Below are 21,949 nucleotides of genomic sequence, written 5' to 3'. Positions count from 1 at the left end.
TGGATCGAGCAGGGTGGATGACGGATAGGGTTAGGCTGCTCTGGATTGGTTGGCTTAGGCTGACCTGGGTGGGCTATTATGAGGATGAGGCTGATTAAGGCCTTGCAGGTGGGTTGTTTTGAGAACGAAGTTAATTAACACCCTGGGCGACTTCCAAGAAGCAGCTGATACTCCTCAAAGTTGCATATAAAACCTAAGACTTCACTTTCTTTTTTTTTTTTTTTTTTTCTAAGACTTCACTTTCTATGGACCCTGCAGTTATCAGGCTGGAGCCTAGATGCTGTGCAAGTCATTAATAAACTTTGTTTTTCTTTAAAATTTTATTCAAGTATTTCAGTGACTGCTATGAAGCCACCAATCTGCACGAACACTGCTATAAAAGGACTTTATTTTTGATGGTAGAATATTTCATGATATTTACATTACACATTTTCTTCCTCTACTCATCCACAGATGGACACTGAGATTGATCCATTGTCTTTGCAGTTGTGAATGGCGCTGCGAGGAAGATGTGAGTGCGCATCACTTTGATGTGATGTTTTTTTTTCCTTTGGGCAGATACCTACCAGTGGGATGGCTGGATTAAATGGATTTTCTACTTTTAGTCCTTTGAGAAATCTCCGTAATGTTTTCCATAAAGGCTGTACTAACTTACATTCTTACCAAAAGTGTATAAGTATTCCCTTTTGTCTGCATCTCTGCCAACATCTGTTGTTTTTTGACTAATGTAAGATGATATCTCATTGTGGTTTTAATTTGCATTTCTCTGATTATCAGTTATGTCACTGAAACCTCCCGGGGTTGCTTGCCTAGACCTAGTTGCTCACCACACAGAAGGCCAATTACAGGCCCAGCACCTGTGGTTAGGGCTCTGGCCACATACACCAGGGTTCGAACAGATGTGGGCCAGCTAAACAACAATGACAACTACAACAAAAAATAGCCAAGTGTTATGGCAGGTGCCTATAGTCCCAGCAACTTGGGAGGCTCAGGCAAGAGAATCACTTGAGCCCAAGAGTTAAAGATTGCTGTTAGCTGTGACGCCACAGCACTCTACCCAGAGTGAAAATAATGGGATTTTGTCTAAAAAAAAAAAAAATGAATGAAAGAATGAAAGAAAAGAAAAAAAGAAAGCCAGTTACTAAGACAATGGGGATTGCCAGGGAAGAAATGAATTTTTAATCTGATGTCATCTAGGAGGCAGAGGGGAGCAGCCTCAAACCTGCATCTCTAACAGAGAGTAGGGGCTTTTTACAGGGGTTAGGAAATGTGGAAATTAATGAAGGCCTGTGTGCATTGGGGCAGGCTCTCTCAAAATTATTGTAGGTAAAATAGTAGGGGGTGATGAGTCTTGTCATCAGGAAGCCTGCAGCACTGGCCTGCAGAATCTCCTTCACACACTTTTTAATGCAATTATTTGGGGTCTTGTTGGTGAGTGTTTAAGTTCCTGGTAGATACTGGATGTTAGACATTTGCCAGATGCAGAGTTCACAAGTATTTTCTCCCATTCTGTAGGCTGTCCATTCATTCTGTTGATTTATTTATGTATTTATTTTGCTAAACATAAGCCTTTTCTCTTAATTCCCAATTCTCTATTTTTGTTTTGGTTAATTTGCTTCTGAAGTTTGTGTTATGAAGTTTTTACATAGGCTAATGTCCAGAATAGTTTTTCCTGGGTTTTGATTTAAAATTTGTATAGTTTCAGGCCTTACATTTAAATCTTTAACACATCATGAGTTCATTTTTTGTGTATGATGAGAGACAAGGGTCCAGTTTTATTCTTCTGCATACGGCTATCCAATTTCCCCACCATCATTTATTGGAAATGGTGCCTTTACCAAGTGTATGTTTTTTGTTAACTTTGTAGAAAATCAGCTGGCATAGGTGTGTGGTTTTATTTCTGAGTTGTCTGCTCAGTTCCATTGATACGTATTTTAATACCAGTCCCTTGCTGTTTTGATGTGTATACTTCTTATATTTGTAGTGTAATTTAAAGTCCAGCTTTATCCTTTTTGCACCAAATGGCTCTGGCTATTTAGCCCCCCACCCTTTTTTTTGTTTCAAAAGAATCTTAAGATTTTTTATTTCTGTGAAAACTGACAGTTGGTATTTTTATAGAAATTGCATAGAATCTGTAAGTTGCTTTGCCAGTATGTTCATTTTAACAAAATTAATCATATCGGTCCTTCCAATCCATTAGCATGAGATGTTTTTCCATTTATTTGTGTCATCTACAATTTCTTTCACTGTATTTTGCAGTTTTCCTTGTAGAGCTCTGTCACCTCCTTTGTTATATATTTAATATATGCCTAGCTGTCTTTTTTTTTTTCATCTATCATGTGACTGTATTCTTGACTTGTTCTCAGCTTGTATTGGTATATAGAAATACTGATTTCTGTACATTTTGTATCCTGAAACTCACTAAATTAATTTATCAAATCTAGAAGTCTTTTGGAAGAGTATTCAGATTTTTCTAGGTATACCATCATATACTTAGCAAACAGGGATAATTTGACCTCTTTTTTCCAATTTGGATACTTTGAATTTCCTTCTCTTACCTGATTGCTCTGGCCAGGACTTCCAGTCCTCTGCTGTATAAAATAATAGTTGGGTGATAGTTCAGATCCTTATCTTGTTCCAGTTTATGGAGGAAATACTCTCAATTTTTCCATATTCAGTATGATGTTGTCTTTGGGTGTGTTGTACATGATTTTTATTACCTTAGGTGTGTTAATTCCTTCTATGCCTAGTTTGTTAAAGGTTTGTACCATGAAGGAATGCTAAATTTTATTGAATATTTTATCTCCATCTATTAAGAAGATCAGGCCGTCTTATTTTTAATTTTGCTTGTGTGGTAGATCACATTCATTGATTTGTGTATGTTGAACTGTCCTTACGTTCCTGAAATAAAACCCACTCGATCGTGATATATTATCTTTTTGATGTGCTATTGAATCGCTGGTATATCACAGGAATTTTCAAATCTTTGTATTTATTGTACTTTTTTTCACATTAACATTTGTACACTTATTTCCAGGTGAAGTAGAATTTTGTTTTCTGATTTTTCAATTGCAGTTTTATTTTCTAGTGATCAGAAAAGTTTATAACATGACAAAAATAATAGAGTGTTCATGAAGTTTAGAAATACATGAAAAATAAGGTTTAAAAATATTTAAATTCTTCTCTGGACCTCAACTTTCTGGACTCCCTGTGCATCATATAACTTGCACATAAAAGGTGCCCTCCAAATGACAGGTATATTTACATACAGATGGCATCACCCCCCCCCCTGCAATTGTGAATTGTGCTGCAGTGAACATATAAGTGTGGTATCATTTTTGTGCTGGCTTCTTTTCCTTTGGGTAGATACCTAGTGGTGGGAGTAATTTCATGTATCTCTTAAAGAATTTAGAACCATTGGGATTACCATCTATCTTTCATATACCTGTCAACACAAAATAGACATGGTTATATCTAATTTGTTGCTTTTTATGTTTTTAAAGTTCAAAAACCCAAGAAAAACAAAAATGACCTTGCTGTGATGAGATAATTTTTACATTAATTAATTCTTTAAATTTTCTGTTTTAAAAGTACAAAAGAATAGAAAACATTTTCTAATTCATTATTTCTGCAAGGAACATAGATTTCCAAATTTTCATGCCTTGAGTAAGGAAAAGTCATGCAACGCAAGCACAGTGTTAATTTCAAACACAAAGACACAGTAATGTAATATGGCAAAGTGTTTTTTATATGTGGACTCAATTTTCAATTTGTAAGAAAATGATATTAGAGCTGTCCTTGTTATACTGAAAACGTGATTGACCATACTTAATCCAATCTGTGGTAGTCACTTTACAAAGTAGTAGATTAAAAAAAATTATATGGCACATAAGAATGGATTTACAAAAACTTAGGAAGGACATAAAGATACAGATAGGGAAGACTGAGTCTTCAAAAACAACACACATGTACTTTTATAGTCAAATGAGACAATCAAGGTTAAAAAATTAATATAAAATCTTAGACTTACTAATCATTATAAGAAAACAAGAATAAATAGTAAATGCAAAAAATAAAATTGGTAGCAGGTAAAACAATTATTTTCTATAGCCGGGCATTGTGGCAGGCACCTGTAATCTCAGCTACTCTGGAGGCTGAGGCAAGAGAATTGCTTAAGCCCAAGAGTTTGAGGTTGCTGTGACTTATGACACCACAGCACTCTGCCTAGGGTGACTATGTGAGACTGTCTCAAAAATAAATATATATATATTTTTTCTTTTTTCTTCTCCATTTAGCAAAATCCACCTCAGTGATATTTAACACTTCATGGAACACAAGAAGCTAGGTCCATCCCTAGGGAAACATATTAGTTAGTGCAAGGAAGGTGACTACACATAGCATTTTATTTAATAAAGAGACTGCCCCAACCCCAAACTTCCATATAATTAAGATTCAAATGAGCTGCATTAAGAATTGAAAATGACTGAAGAACTATGCTGTGAATCCATTTTGTGCCAAGTCCCTAACTGACTCCAAAGTGGCCCTGGGCAGGAGGAATCCCGAGAAGCAGAACCAAAGCTTTGAAAACACGCTGACACTGTAATCGTCACTCACAGAGACAGATACAGAACTTACACTCTGAACTCATCCAAGCACAGAGATAACTTCCTTCAGTAAGAAGGTAGTTTTTCTTGTTGTGGTGACAAGTACTCAGCCTCTCTCGGGACTTCCTACATTATTTAGAAAACTAAGGGCAATTTTCAGGTTTCATTCTGGCTGCGAGTTTGGGGCATGAAAAATGAGCCCTTCATTTGTCCATTAACTATGAAAGACATACTCATTTATTGTAGTATGAGCCTAAATGGACAAAGTCTTTGCAGCTCTGTCTGTTTTTCTCTCTACTGGTCACTTTGAACAAAACACTTGACGCTGTAACAAAAAGAAAGGATAAGATGTGAGAACAGTGAAGTGTCATAAAAGATCATGAGAGTCCTGTAAGAAGCAAATATTACATGTTTACAGAAATGGTCCTGACAGAGAGTAGCCTCCATTTCCCCCTTCTCTCAGTTACAACTAACATCTTTCAGAAAATGGCCTTTACTCCTAACTTCTAGTACACACCATGAAAAATTTTTTCCAGGAAAAAAAAAAAAAGAAGAAGAAGAAGAAGAAAATTTGACTCCGGTGAGCTTTATTTTAGTATGGTAGCACACCTCAGCTGCTTCCCCCAGGCATGAAAATTACAACCAAGAGACCAAGATCTCATCTACATTCAGGGAAAGGGCAGGACTATGGTTGGCCTGTGCATCAACCTTTCCTTAGAAACAGAGCTATTTTTCAGTTTTGTCCTGGCCTCTTGGGGGACAGACCAGAGAATAAGCCTAGAAGGCAATGACCCTCTTACCACTGGTGTATCTAGGACTGGATGGGCAAACCCTCATCTGCTGTGGCCACCAACAGGCATTTGTGCTGCCTGATAGGTATTGTTCCTAACCCCTCACAAGATGTGGAAAGGACCCATTTCCTTTGACATCAATCAAATATTTCATCCTTATGCATATATTTTTCTGAAAGAAATCCTTCGCCAGGGTGGTTCATAAACCTTGGGAGGGATCTGTATCCATGGTGAAATTCTCTGCTACTGAGATCCCCTTCCTAGGACCCTGAATACCAAGTATCTGAGGGCACTCTCCTACCCCTGGAGCCCTCACCTCTTCTACACAGCAGTTCCTACTTCCAAGGAATCTCCCTTTCTCAACTTTAGTGCTAGAAACAATATACTGGTGTTCATTTTTCTTTAGTTTGTATAAGGAGATTTTGCTCTTCTGTGTGGTGTAGTCTGCCATCTCCTTCCTTCTGAGGAGAGCAGTGGATATTATTAAAAGGGATTGTCTAATCTTACTGGCAGAGTGGTAGTGGTGGTTGTGGTAGGTATATGTAAACAAAGTGAGTTCTATGGCTGCTTAGAGAAGATGAAGCTTCCTCAGTAGAGTCTGGACTGCCTCAATTTCCTTCATTTAGGGGTTGATAACATGGTTAGTTTGTTTGTTTTCATGTAAATTTTTTTTCCTTATTGTATCCAGATGCCGCCATCTTGACTTTCTTCTTTCTCCTCTTTCTCTGGCTTCTCCTGTTTCTTTTGCTCTTTAGCCAGGCCATGGCAAGATGGAAAACATGACAGCTAAAGCCCTCACTGACCCTATGGTCCACGTGCTTCTGAAGGGCTTCCATGCTGGGGAAGACCCAGCAGCAAGCCATGCACCTGAAACCACTGTCTAGGGCCACCAGCCAGTCAGGTGTCCTGGCCCTGGCACTTTCTTCCAGAGCTGAGGGCTCTGCTAAGCCACCAGCCTCCTCCCTGTCCTCTAGGCCTTTGCTGTCCAGGCTGGACTCACTGTCAATTAGAAATTCCTTCGTGGACATGAGAGAGAGGTCAACTTCTGGGTGGATCCTCTCAGGAAACGTCATTTCTTTTATGCTTGCCTTCGTTTGTGAGGGCTCCAATTCTTTTTCTCCATCCCATAAGATAGCCACACCCCTTTTCATTTGGACATACATATAATAAATTTTTATGACCCTTTCCTCTTTCATATGTGCTGAGGACATAAAGGGCCTCTTGGCTAAATGGGAGGGGAAATAGACATGAGAAAATGCAGAGGAAGTCTTCCCTTGCGCAAGACCCTTGGGTAGAGGCATTGCCGAAGACCGGGGAAAAGGAGTGTCTTGATGTAATTGCTGGTTTCCTAAGAAAGAAAATTTCAAACTTAAGTACACTTGAACAGGCATGTGAAGTCTTTAGGAGTTAAGATGGCAATGAGAATATCCTTGTGTGTAGACATGTGGGATGGAAGTGCATTTACTTGTGACATTTAGAATTCTGTATGTGGTGTTATTTGAAATGTGTACTTGGTATACCGATGTAGGAAATGAGTAGGTGGTCTGTCTTGTGGAGCTATGTTCAGGAACATAGCCAGTTGATGTTTCTAACGTTAGTAGAAAAGGGATGGTGATGAATGTGTATACATGTGTTAGGAGGTGAGAGAGTACAGGTGAGCAAATGAGGAAGTGATGTGTGTTCTTTGTCCAACCGAGACAGTGAGATGTAGAATGTTAGAGAATGTGTAGCTCTGTGAATGGCTGAAGACATCATGGATGAAGTGGCATATTGGTCAGAAAGACTGCATATGAAAGTGCTTTTCTCTACAGGACATATTTTTCCAGAGTTCGATCTAGCATGGGGGAGTTAAAACCTTAACTATGTGAGAATATATGAAGTGTTCATGGAATTAGTGTACAAAAGGATAAATCTGCAAAAGTGAAGGTGGAAGGGTATACGTGTATAATGCTAAGAGGGAATGAAAAGGATGGATGAGGGATGAGGGGACATGTGTTTGAAAGCAAATGAAAGGAAGGAAAAGTAGGCTACACACGGTATAAGGGAGTGTAAGTCATGAGTACATGTAAACATGAGTGTGTGAGTGTGTGCCAATCTGAGGGAGAAAGTTTGGATCCGATTGTCATACGTATGTCAGTGCTACCGTTCCTCACCCCACCTGCTCCAGCATGCACATGGTCAACGTTTCTGCTGAGGATCTTTGTCCTCTTCTTTTCTACATATCCCTCCCCGAGGCCTCAGCCCTAATTATTCTGAGTGCACCCCTTCCATGTTTTTTGAGGGAAACAGAACATGAGCGGGAACTGAACAGAACTGCTCAGCTGTGCCTTCCTGCCCACGCTGAGACCTCACGCTCACATCTGCCTTACCATTCTTATCATCAAGAATGAGCTTGCAAGCAGAGGAAATGCACGAGAGATATTCAGAGGCAGAGGAATTCTCTCCTGCTGCCTGCCTCCAGGCGGGGACCGCCACACATGTCTCAGGAGCATCCTCTTGAGACTTCCAGAATTCTGGAGAATGAAATTTTTAAAAAATTCATTGAGATATGGCATAGTCAGGGATTGGTTTCCATCCGAAAAGACACATTGAGTACATATTTTGTGTCAGGCACTGTTATCACCCTTGGGACTTGCTGTCACAGAAATAAGGTAAATTTCCTACTCAAAACTCAAAAGTAGAATTAAACAGTAAGTCATTAAAATAGTGTGTGTTGGAGGTCAGTGGGACTGAGACATGCGTATAGGACACTGGAATCTGTGAACCATACCTGGGATACAATATACAGTCACTGACGGGTAAGTATTATTCTTAGCTTAATTTTTCTTATGAGAAATTATGCAGTTGAGGGATATGGAGTGTAACTTTTAGGAAGAATTGTTTTATCTACATCTATTTATTTATATTGCAATCTATACTGACAGAGGTACACATACAGAGATGTAGATATCAATATAGACAGATAAAATTTTGGAGGGTTCTTTAGGAACTGGGAAAGGTGCTGGAGGTATTTGAATCATGACTTTACAGATGTGCCCCAGACTCCTCTGCTGGAAATGTGTCCATGTTTTCCTTGTATTATTAACCTTCCAATTCGTATCCTTTAGAATCATCTTTCAAAGAAGACAGGAAAGTGCCCATGATGCATTTCTGCCCATTGATTGGAAACAGAGACCCTGGGCAGTCCTTGAGAAAACGGGTCCTTTATGTCAGTTGCTCAGCAAAGGAGCTTAGTTTTAATCTAGGGCAACATTCTGTCTCACGTTTTCACCTACTTCCTCCCAGCTCTCCTCCACACCCATACCATCGTGGGCAAGCTTGTCTACAGAAGAGGCACAGGAGATGTACTCTGAGTCTGAGTCCTCCGCTGGCTGACTGTGGCCTTGGGTGAAGCCAGAGGGTCCAGACTGCGGAGTGTATTCTTCTGAATCTAAGATTCCTGGGAAAAGGAAAGAAAGTTCTACACTTGGCATTTTTTCACATTCAAGAAATAGTCAAGAAATACCATGCACAGTGACATGCATAACACTTGGCCTTATGAATATTATAACATAGTTACTGTTTATAGTGCCAAAATCTAGGGATACAAAAATATTTGTTGGAATGATGTGTCTGGGAAGAGCCGGATTACCCAAGAGTGGCATGTGTTGTGTTGTGCAGTGCACCAGAAGTTAAAATCTTGGCTGGCACATAGGAAAATGCCCATATTATTGTTATTACGATTTCTGTTTATCAGCAGAGCAAATTCAGTTTATGGATGAAGTGCTTCTGTCACCTGAGATTATCACCTGTGTAATAATCTAAAAATGTAAAAATGGAAAATGTAAAAGTCCTGCTACTTCCTCAAAGGATTAGAACTTGCAGGAAAGAAGGCACCGATCTCTGCTTCTTGCCAGCAGAGTTTTCTTTCAGATGTCTGCCTTTGTGGCCTCTGTTGCCTCTCTGGGGCTGATCCAGACTGCACCTGTCAACGTTGGTCACAGCTCCCCTCTTGGGTGCTTACTTACTCTTAAAATATAGGAAACACTTGCCCTACTTGGTGATGTCACTGTCCTTAATGACCCCTGCATACACAAAGCCCTGACTGAGTGTTTAATGTCTACTTACCACAGATTCATAGCTTATCTTAGAACCTTCTCAATTTATAAATTCATTATGAGTGGTGGTTGTTTTTTTCTTTCCTGTCGTAATTTGTGCATTTTTTAAAATCAATTCTCTCTCTACTATGGACTTAAATATACCATGAAAATCCCCAGTTAGTTTTTTGTTTACTTTTTCTTAATCTATGTTTCTAATGGGGAGGCTTATGCCTTTGACTTTACTAGCTTCAGTCAATAAATTGTCAAATTCTAGTTCCTGACAAAACAATTCATAAACACATTAAGTCACTACCTTTGTTTAAAACACCAGTTTAGTCACCAAATTCTTATTTCTCAAAATATATCCGGTTTGCTTCTTAGGTTGCTAGAGAGTATGTGGCATGTTGTGTTGGTGTGAAGATGGCAAATGTCCCACTGTGTCTGGTACATTTTCTACAAAGAATTAGTGTCATTTTGGTATTGCCTGATAGATGTACGCATCTTTGCTTGTGTGTAATTTTTTTGAAATCTTATGTAGTGAGTGTACGAGTGTAGCCATTGTGAAAGAAGCATTAGTGTGGTGTGTTTGGGTGTTTGCAGAATAGTCTTGTATACGTGTAACTATCTCATCTTCATGTATCATGTGATCTGTTTATTACGTGCCATTGAAGTACAAGCATTTATGCAAACACTTTTATGGTTTATATACGAGATTTGGTGGATCTGAGCAATTTGGTGAGATCTTTAGAGACCATAAAGTGTTATAGACTGGCTGTATGACAGGTGGACAGAGATCACGTGAGCTCCGAGCTGTGGGATTATGTGACATGACTAAGGAATTGGAGACAGAGAGGTCGGAGAAAGGGTTATATGACTGTCACAGCTTTTTGGATTTGTAATGAGAAGACAATTTTAAAAGAGGGATTATTTGTGTAGTTAGAGATTGTTATTTTGAAAACATGAGATTAGGAGAAAACAAGTTAAGGAATGCATGTCCGAAGAAATGAGTAAAGGTTTCACATGCGAGGATATGAATGTGTGAGTATGTCTGAAAGTATAAGGAAACCAAAGTCAGGACTGAAGATTAAAGGGATGAGAGTTTTTCAAGAGAAACCTGAGTGCATATAGTGCTGAGACTAGTGGGATGTTAAGTGGTAAACTCATGTGTGCTTATGAGGGAAGGAGGCCAGAGTTTGAGGACCCTTTTGCAATCTTCTGACCCATGAGAAGACATGAGCCAGGAAGTTTACTCCATTCTTGAAGATGAAAGAAGAATCCACTGGTTCCATATGGTGTACTTTCTGGTTGTCAGAATCCTGCCCACAGTGTAACTGACAGAAGTGACTGTCTTAGGTTGGTATTGAGTGAGTCTTTCCTTGTGTCTTCTCTCTGTCTGATTTTATTAATTTGTCATCTTCACAAACTTTTAGACACTTAACCTTTTTGAGATTTTCCTTAAATCTCAAGACCTTGTTTTATATAGATCATATGAGCATCTCCCAGAGGAGAAATAGGTGGCATTGTGTTCTTGCTGTGGTTTGGCTGGGGGGCCTTATCAGCTTATATCTCTTACAGATTGTAGACCAGAGGTTCTAGCCTGATCTCACAGTCATGCTTCCATCTCTCATTCTCACCGTTTACCCGCCCCTCTCATTTAGACAGCTCCACTTAGGAGTATTTTTGTTCTCGAAGGAGAAACAGGAAATAGCCTAAGATAGAAATGGTTTTCTCTCCTTTCCAGGGGATATTATCAGACTGTGTAACATTGTTTTGTGTCTTCCAGATTTCCATAAGTTGAATGCAAATTAAGGAGATATATCCGATCTTTCATCCATTCAGTAAATCCCTGACTACTGTGTGCCACTCACTCACAAAGACACCTCCTACTATCTGATCCAACTCCAGCATATCAGTGTTTAGTAATTTTTAGTTTTACCCAGCTGTTGGTGGCTGGATGGACACAGTGTATGTATGTTGTCTTTGTACAGCTGCTGATAGAGCTTGCCATGAAACTATGCTGTGACATAAAGTACAGTCAATATGAGACATTTTAATGTTTGTTTATCTGATTACACGTCATTAATGTATTTTGTGATAATTGTAGAAGGTTGAATAATGTCCCCTGCCCCACTATGTCCATATCTTAATCCCTAGAACATGTGAATGTTACCTTATATGGCCAAGAGGGTTTTGCAGATGTGATTAAATTAAAGCTCTTGTGATGGGAAGATTATTATAAATTATATGGATGGGTCCTTCAGGTAATCCCAAGGATACTACTAAGAGGGAAGCAAGAAGGTGAAAAGCAGAAAAAGAGATGTGAGGAATAGAAGCAAGAGATTGAAGTGTCACAGGTCCTACAAATCAAGGAGTGCAAGAAAACTTTTAGAGCTGGAAGAGGCAAGAAGCATTCCACTGCATAGTTCTAATTTAGTAATTATTATTTTTGGTATTTAAATCATGAAAGCCTACTTATATTCAATTACAGACTTATCAATTTCTCAGTACACCATTTGTTCCTAGCTGTCATATTTCCTCTGTGTTCAGGAAATTGAATAGAAATGTTTTTACATTTTTCTTTTCTATCATTTTTATCTTACAAGAACTGTTTTTTCTTATTTTTGTAGGATTATGACCATTCTTTATCTTCAGCATGTCATTAGGCTTCTGTGGTTGATATATCTTTCAGTGTGACATATCTTTCTTTAGAAGGTATTTTATGTTTTTAGTTGTTTGAAAGTCTTTGTTATTTGGGATTCTGAACTTTTGATATAGTGTGCCTAAGTGTGTATTTATTTTTTCCTATCTTGTAATGAGCATATTATGTTGGCTTCCTAATTCTAAAGATTTGTCTTTGTTTCATTCTGGAAAAATCTTCGTTATTATATGTCTTTGATTTTCTCTTTTTATTATAATTTTACAGGCCTCAATTTGATATACCTCATACTTTAATATTTTAACTTCATTTCTCTTAATTACACCTTCATATTTTCTATTTGTCTCCTTTATTTATGTTGTAGATAATCATCTGTATCATATGGCTTACTTTCTTGTCATTTATGTCTAATTTACTTTTTAACTTAGCCATATTTTTTTAATTTCTAGCATAATATCTTTACTTTTGAAACTATTATTTGTTTTTTTTTTATCTCTTTTTGTCTTGATAGGGTTTTAATTATTTTTTGTATCTGTAATGGTTTTAAACGTAATTATTTACCATCAAATTATTCAACTAAAACATTTTCTTCAGAGCTAAAACATGTTGTTTGTTGTTTTGGAGAATCTCCCTTACAGTTACATGTGTTTTATAGTTTTAAAATGTGGACTCATGTTCAGCTAGTGGTTATGTATAGGATATTTTTAAGCCTGGTTGACTGACTACAGATGACTCTTTTTCATGTTGTATTGTCAAGCATCACTGGGGTACTGCTAGCTATGGTTTAATTTTATATTAATTTTTGACTTTTGAAATGTAATTGACAATACAGCAATTGTTGGACCTGTGGCTATTAATTCCATCTGCACATTTGTTTGTATAACATTATTTTTCCAAAAATGTATCCATAGATTTCCGACCTTCCCCCATGAAAAGAAAAGAATTTGTGGTGAGTTCCTGTCGGTAATAACAAAACCAGAGACCTAGACTTCCAACTAAGAGGAGAGTAAAATATTCTGACTGAATCTGGAGGACAACTTTCTATCAATGACTAAGCATACATATCTAGCTCAGCGGTTCTCAACCTGTGGGTCGCAACCCGCAGGAACTGTATTAAAGGGCTGTGGCATTAGGACGGTTGAGAGCCACTGATCTAGCTGTATTTCTATAGGTTTGTTCAGAACCCCCACAGGCTGGCTTGCCTAGACTTTGCTCTTCAGCCTTTCTCCTTACCAGCACAAGACAGCATGTACCAAGAGGAATCACAGGAGAAGAATTCTAATTCAGAGGATGAGTCTTCTGCCTCAGGGACCTGGGTATTGTCCTCCAAAGAGTACTCAGATTGTAGATCATATATGTGTAATTTGGGGATTCCTAAAACATGGAACAAAGGTCATAGTTATTTAGTGGGTATTTGATTCATTTATTAAATTTTTAACCAACAAATATTCTGAATATTATGTGCTAAGCTCTGAGAACAGACATGGCTCATGACCTCATAGGAAATTATGTTTTTATTCTGAAAGAACAAGAGGACGTGAATGCATGACTGTGTAAAGAGCAAAAGCAGATGAAGGTAAAGCGTATGTAAGACCCAGTGGACAGAAACAGGTGAGTGCATTAGAACATAAAATGTGAAAGATCAAGTTCCTAAAGGGGTAGAACAGAAATATAGTAACTCTTAGGCTTTCACCAAACAGTAATCTGTCCATATAGCAAAATACATGTGACAAAATCTCCAGAACATCATCCTTTTATTATCTTCAGAATAAATGCAAAGTAAACCAACAAAGAATTATTTATATTCGTATAATGGAATATACACAGCAATGAGAATGAACAAACCATGTAGTCACATGCAACATGGATGGATTTCACAAGACATGAAGTATGTATTTGTACAATTATGTGTAGAGAAAGTGAAAAATCAAGGGTGATAAATCTAGGGTCATTTAGAAGTTAGGGTAATTATTACTCTTTGGCAGGGAGAAAATCAAGTATAGTGATTTTGTATGCATGTGGAAGATTACGTGGAAATGAGAGATGAGGATGGAGATTACAGATAGATCTCTATAGGAATCAGCATGAGAATATTGGATATGAAAATATATGGATATGGCAGGGTCTTGGATTGAGTGTTTTTATCTTGCGCCTCGAATCCATCTCTTGAGGACCTTACTTTACCTTATTACCTTATTATTGCTTTAGGCTGACAATATAACATACCCTCTTCTGGCCCATCTTGAAATACTCTTTCTATCAAATCTTTGATCTTTTCTGATCATACTCTTATTCCCTTAGTCTCTCTCAAACCATTTCCTTAGTAGAATCCAGTTATGCACTGATCTCTTTCAGCTTGCTCCAGTCCTCCTAGGTGATTTTCCTTTTGAATTTGTTGCTTCCATGGATGATCATATTTAAAAATATGGGGATGTATTTTGAGTTTCTTTTTGACTGGGAAACTTTGTACCAACTGAGGAACCATCAACTCATGTCTTGGGTACACCAAGACCCAAGCCTCCCTTCTGCCTCCTCCTCAGCCCTCCCTCCATACCAGCACCAACGAGCTTGTCTTCAGAGGAGATGCAGGAAAGGTAGTCTGAGGAAGAGGAAGAAGCCTCCCCTGATTTCTCGTCTTGAAGTGGGGCCTGCACCTTGCGTCTACACTGCAGAGCATCATTCTGTAAATTCAGCATTCCTGAGAAATTGAATAAGATATGTGGTCTATGTTCTGTGTATTTATCCATCCTTAAACAATGTGAGTCTGCTAGGTCACATAGTCAGTGAAGTCGCATTGCTTCCATCCTCCTGGATAGCATAATCCAGGTCTTACTACTGATAATTTGGAATACAGATTAATATTTATTGTATCAATATATGTCATGGATGACTGGGTTTGCACAAGGGATGTTCTTTGTGAAACAGAAAAATAGGAGCAGAAACTGCTAGTTATGTTATCTCCTTTCTACCTGGTCATACCAGTTTTATATTTATCAACCTCCCTTGTAATTTTGTTTTTTTTTTTTTTTTTTTTTTTCCCTTGTAATTTTGTTTATGTGATTAAATTTTCCGCCTTAGGAAATGAGCAGAAATGACATTTGACACTGCCACGTACAACTGTAGAAACCTATTTACTCCTCTGTGCTCTTTCCTTTCCCAGATGAAGGGGTTTGTTGACAACTCTGAAATCCATGTGTTAGTAATGACAAGGTTTCCATTACCCCAGGCCCATGAATTACCCTATGGAGAAGACTTACCCCATTTTCCTATACATACACCTTAGATTGTTACATAAGGAAGAAGTAGATTTGTAGTGGATTAGTTACTATGGCATAGTCTAATGAATTCAGAGTATGAGATGTTGTTGAGAGGCAAATAATTGAACCTGGTAGATAGTACATGTCTAATGAGGTTAAATATTAATATTTATCTTCTCTTAGCCTATTTATGTGTTTAATGCATGATATGTGAATAGGTGTAAATGTGTTTTTCATGCCTCAAAGTTTACACTCAAAAATATCTTTGAACATACACTAATTTTAATGAAAGTAAGATAAAGATAGCTGCACTCTCCAGGCTCTGTCCAAGGGACCACTGGGATAGGCAGAAGTCACACACTTTGTTGAAACTATTAGATTCTCCTTAGATTTACGAGCCACTATTAAGAACATTGGAGTTAGTTCCAACCTGGACCTGTCCTACTTCCGAGCAATGATTCTCTCTCATAAGGAGCTATTGATGGTTATTGATTTTTAACCATCATGTTAATGACAACTATAAAGTTGTCCACAAAGAGCCAAATATCTTCTCCTCTATTCAACCATATGGCTACATGGAGATTTGTGGGAGTGAGTGTGGGTGTGTGTCCTCTTTTTTTTCTCTTACATGTTTCATAGTCTGAAAAAAAATAGCTAGGTTTTACTCCTGGTAAATAAATTCTTAATGAATTTTTATATTCTCGTCCTTGCACAATCAGTTTTTAAATGCTCAAACTTTCCCCCTAATGTTACCTTCACGTCTGCTGAGTCATACTTTCTTATTCCTTAAAAGGAAAATGTCCTATTAGAAAACTTATGATAACATTTACTTCCTCTATCCTCTCAGAAAGTTATCAAATACAGGGAAATGCGTTTTTAAAGATAAATAGGTATAGACTATCTCAGGAATGGGGAACCTGCAGCCTTGGGGCCACAGGTGGCCTTCTGGATCCAAAGTGTGGAATTTTGACTGAATCCAAATTTTATAGAACAAATCCTTCTAATAACCAACCACTATGTCTGTCACAGCAGTCCAGAATGACTTGAGGTAGGTAGCAGAGACAGGGACTTGGGGCCATCTGAACCTTCTTGTTACTCTCAGTCTAACTGGGCCCTCAGGAAGACCAGTGTCCACACAGACACCTCTCCTTCCCTTTCCTCTTCTCTCCTTTAGTCACGTCTCCTGTACCTCCTTATTTTTTATTTTTAATTTCAGATTGATATGAAGGTTCAAATGTTTAGGTTACATTGTTTGCATTTCCAAGGTGAAGTTCAAGTTGTCGGTGAGCCCTTCACTCAGGGTGCCTGCCGTATGCCCTTCACCCAGGGTGCGTGACATATGCCCTTTCATTGCACACATTAGGTGAGAGCTTGCCAGTCACCCTCCCTCTTCCCTTTTCCCCTTATCCTCCTCCCCCTACCCTCTCACTAGAATATACTCCTCTCCCTCTTTATCTCTTTCTCCTCCTCTCCTCCACCACAATTAGGAATTCTCTTTTCCTCCTCTTTTAGAAGGCAATTTCTGGTTAAGCTGTCCTCAGAGAACATGATGACACAAACCTCTTGACTTCTTTGCAGTCTGAAGGGAGTATGTGCTTTCCAAATGTTTTCTTTTTTGTTTCTGTTTCATGGTTCAACTCTTTGGAGAGCTATGTGAATTGGAAACCTCTCAGAAACTCAGGTCTCAGAGAGTCAGCTGAGATGACAAATCACTGTCCTGACTAGTGCCTGGTACATCATCAGAGCTGTTATAATACAAGTCATCACTAAGGACTCACCAGCGTTCTCTGACCTATTGATGACATCAATGTATTCCAAGGACTCAGCTAGAATTCACAGGACTGCTGGATTGCCACAACCCATTGGCCCAAAGTGATTTATCCAAGGGATGCTCTACCATTAATTTGAATTTGTATATATTATACATGATACTAAAACTAGAAGATAGATGACTTGAATTAAATAAAAAAAAATTCATGTTTGTGTCTAGGAATGTCACATTTCTGGACCTCTCCAAGAGTGAAGATTAAAGTAATACATGAGAAGATTAGGCTTAAAGACTTTCTTGCCTCCTAAGAAGTAGTAAATATTATATCTTAGTATTAGTGCTGTTTAACTCATATGAGTAAAGGATGTGTTGGTATATAGAGATTTGAGAAAATTTATAAATCTGTACAACTCTAACATTGATTAACCTTTCTCTGTTACTCAGAAAAGTCTATCTTCACAAGAGATAAGTCTCAGCCATTTTCCCTTCTCACTTCCCCCTGGGTCAGGAAGAAGTGATTAACCTTGGCTTTACAGGCCCTGGTCATGGTCAGGAATTCTGTTCTCATCAATATTGAAAGTCTCACTCTCCAGGCTTCTGTTCCAGCTCTAAGTCTTTGTCTTCAGGAAGCCATTGGTTGTTAATAGGATTTAGACTTTAGGGCAGCTCTATTCTAACTCCCACTCATCACAATATACACCTCTTCTTTTAGTGTCAGTATTTATTTTCTTTCCACCGTAGTAATTACCTCCAGAACCATGTTGTGACCTGGCCTCCTAAGTCCCCTTGCCCTCAGGACACCCCGCCTCTGGGTGTTCTCCCTTAACACACCATAGCCACTGGAACATAAGCACATTCATCAAAACTCCTCAGCCTTGTGAACTATCAGCTAAAACTAAACAAAATATATCTTTCATATATCAAATCAGTAAAAAGTAGAGAGTCAAACTATACCAAATGATTGTAAGGATATGGGTGAAAGAAGGAATCTTCAGGGTGGCACCTGTGGCTCAAGGAGTAGAGTGCCAGTCCCATATGCCAGAGGTGACAGGTTCAAACCCAGCCCTGGCCAAAAACCACAAAAAAAAAAAAAAAGAAGAAGGAATCTTCATGAAGTGAAATGCAGTATTGACCTATGTATGTTCACTGGAGAACAATTAAGCAACATTTTTAAAATAAAATAAGTCTATATCCTATGCTTGTATCCTCTCACTCAATAAAGAGACATTCACGAGAACATTCATAGTATTCTTTTTGCTAGCAAGGAGTTAGAATTTGTACTTTCCAGCTCAGGAAGAATGGACAAACAATTGTTTATGTGTGTGAATACAGACTCATATGTGTGTGAATCATATTCAAAGATGGAGCTCTATTTGATTAAAATATAAGCCTATGGGAAGAAATGTCAGGAAGGCACTGGTGATCAGAGATGAAAGAGAAAATACAATTCGATGAAATAAAAATAAGTGGTTTCTTGGACAGGTATAACAACTGTATTACGTAGTAATTCAATAGTCCATAATTTTTAAATAGGAGAAAAAAGGAATAATCTTTTCTCAAAGCAAAAATTTCTCCCATTAGATCTAGAGATCAGAGAAAGGACTGTTATTACTTTATTAGTTTGCTATTGTCGCTATAGAAAATCACTGAAGGCTCAGTGGCTTAAAAAATAAACTTATCATAGTTCTGGAGTTCAGAAGTCCAACGTGTCCCTTAAGATCTAGAGTGAAGATATGAGCAGAGCTGTCTAAAGATACTAGGAGAGAATCTGTCCCTGGCCTTTCCAAATAGACACGGCCAGCAACTGTTGGCTCTCATTCACTTTCTTTTTCTCTTTTTTTTAAATTTCAAATTAATATGAAGGTACAAATTATTAGTTTACTTTGCCTAAATCTCCTTCACTTTATCTCCAATACACATGACTTCAATTGCTTCCATTGTCACATCTCTGCCTGGCTCTCCCTACCCCCCTTTCATAAAGACCCTTGTAATTATATTGACCTCACCCCGGTAATTCAGGATAATCTTCCCATGTCCAAATCCCTGACTGAACCCCATCTGCAAAAACTCATTGTCATATCTTGCAGCATAATATATTTGCAGGTTCCAAGGATTAGGAGTTGACATTATTTATAGAGATGAGGGCATTTTTCAGCTTTTCACACCGAAACCAAAACAAAGTAGCAGAAAGTATTAATTTACAGTAAAACATAGTAATCTGAGGAAAGAAATCTCAAATTAAGCAAAAGCAACAGGGAAAATTGGCATAATAACTATGTAAACTTATTAAATGAAACAAAGCAGAATAAAACAAAACATAAACTTCCATCTGAAATTGAGTACTACCAAAGGAACAGACGGACAATGACATGAAAATTCTTCACACCCTAGATTTTGGCAGTTTGAGTAACTAAATAAGAACACCAAGACAAGAAAGGCAATGCAAAGAAATAAAAATAGAGAATTTAGAGCAGGGAAACAAAAAGAATAAAAAAAAAAACCTCAGAGATTAGAGATTCTAAACAATATCTAAATTATAACCCTAAAAAAAAATTTAATAATTGATATATAGATTTAAGATAAATCTAAAAGGAAGAGACAAAGATATAATTCATTAGAAGACAAGAGATTAAAAATGAAGAACCAAACCAAGTAACATAATAATGTTTCTGAAGTAAAGAGATTAACAAATAAACCTGACAAATATTTAAGATACAACACAACAAAATATTAATAGAATAATGACAGGACTAAAACCACAAATGAAAAGGGTACACAAATTTGGGGGGACAAATGTCCTAGAGGACAATTTACAAAACTTCATTACCTCCAGTTACATTCTTGATGTTAGGTCTTTAAATAAACAAAATTCTTTAACCACTTTAGGAAAAGAAACCACTTATACAAGGGCTAAACATTAAATTGGCCTTACATTTCTGTAAAACTGTATCTATTATTTGAAAATAGTAGAGGATAGGGGGCGGCACCTGTGGCTCAGTCGGTAAGGCGCTGGCCCCATATACCAAGAGTGATGGGTTCAAACCCGGCCCCGGCCAAACTGCAACCAAATAGCCAGGAGTTGTGGCGGGCGCCTGTAGTCCCAGCTACTCGGGAGGCTGAGGCAAGAGAATCGCTTAGGCCCAGGAGCTGGAGGTTGCTGTGAGCTGTGTGATGCCATGGCACTCTACCGAGGGCCATAAAGTGAGACTCTGTCTCTACAAAAAAAAAAAAAAAAAAAAAAAAGAAAATAGTAGAGGATGATCTACAAATATGGAAAGAAAGAAGGAATGATTCTAAACTATTATCTGCAGCCAAGTTTTATTGAAGTGTAAAAGCAACTAGCAGATGTCAAACGTGTCTAGAAGTCATTTGGAGAGTTCATGTGTTGCCAGAACCCTTCTTTTAAAAAGTCATGATTCTAATATATCCAACTAAAAAATGAATGGAAATGCCATGAAAAAAAGATGGGTGCAACTGTCAATGCCAGAAAATAGTAACAGATTGACAGCAAACAACTGGGGGTAGAGGTGGAAAGAACATTTGGGTGAGAATTGATTTATCCAAATTTATTAGACCATTTCCTGTGAATCAAGTGCTGACTTCAAGGCTGGCAGCGCTGGCCCAGGGCTACTGCTCCAGACCCTCTTGCCGTCCTGTTCTCTTTTACCACCTGTTCTTTCAGTACCTAAATCCCCCCGTACCCCTGCATATGTCTCATCCCTTTGCTTTTGTCCAATCTGTTTTTTCTGTCTTGAAAACTCACAAACAACCTGGACTTGTTATTGTGTGTAGTTGAGTGTATGGTTGATTGCTTAAACTTAAAGTTTTTTAGGTCAGGAATTTTGGTGTATGCCTCTTGTATGTTGCCGGAATTTCTTTCTGCAGGAGGTTCTTGGTCTGGGAGATTTGAAGAATGAAGCCACAGACCACGGAGATCAGTAATTATTAGAAAGTAAGAAGGAAGGAAAGTTACCAGAGCCTCTGGCAGAGGGGGAGAGACCCAAATGAGAAATCTCCATATGGGTCATTTGTCTCCAGGGACTTCATACCGTTTTGGAATTACATTTGGCTAGGACTTGACGCACTTCACTGTTGATTAGCGACTGAGTGAGGGTATTAGTGAATGGATGCAGCTCTTTCAGCTCTGGGAAAAAGCAGCATAAGGTTCCACTCCAAAAGAGGCTTTAGCTTACATGAAATCCTGGAAAACTGCTTTTCTCCTGTCTTACTTGTATGCAGAGTGCATAGACAATCTGTTTGCTTAGGCCTGGAAATTAGGGTCAGAGTGGGGATGTCCTTGCCCAGCCCTCAGTGAGGGATGCCCTGTATTACATATACCCAGTCTACCATGGTATTGGGAACCCAGTATTCTCTTTCCAAAAAAAAAAAAAAAAAATCCATGCACAAATAAACATTAAATTTTCAGAGAAAACAATTTTTAATAATACTGCATCCATGAGACCTACTTGAAATTGCATCCAGAAAATTTTGAAAACAAAATTCGATCAACCAAGGGGTGATTTTTAAAATCCTTTATATGTCATTCATATAGCAAAAGGACTTGGAATGAGCATTAAACACACTTAAATACAAAAATAAAATGAAACAACTGTAAAGATTACAATTACAGAAGAAAATGCAAATTTTAAACATTTCTGCAATGTGGGGCTGGCAGCAACAATTCTTGTCTATAATCCTAGCACTTTGGAGGCCAAGAAGTGAGAGTTTGCTTCAGGTCAGGAGTTCCAGAGCAGCCTAAGCAGAGCAAGACCCTGTCTCGATGAAAAATAGAAA

Source organism: Nycticebus coucang, chromosome 17 (genome assembly GCF_027406575.1).
Source record: "Nycticebus coucang isolate mNycCou1 chromosome 17, mNycCou1.pri, whole genome shotgun sequence".
Classification (NCBI taxonomy): Eukaryota; Metazoa; Chordata; class Mammalia; order Primates; family Lorisidae; genus Nycticebus; species Nycticebus coucang.
The sequence above is the reverse complement of the archived record's forward strand: the minus strand, read 5'-3'. Positions refer to the sequence as shown.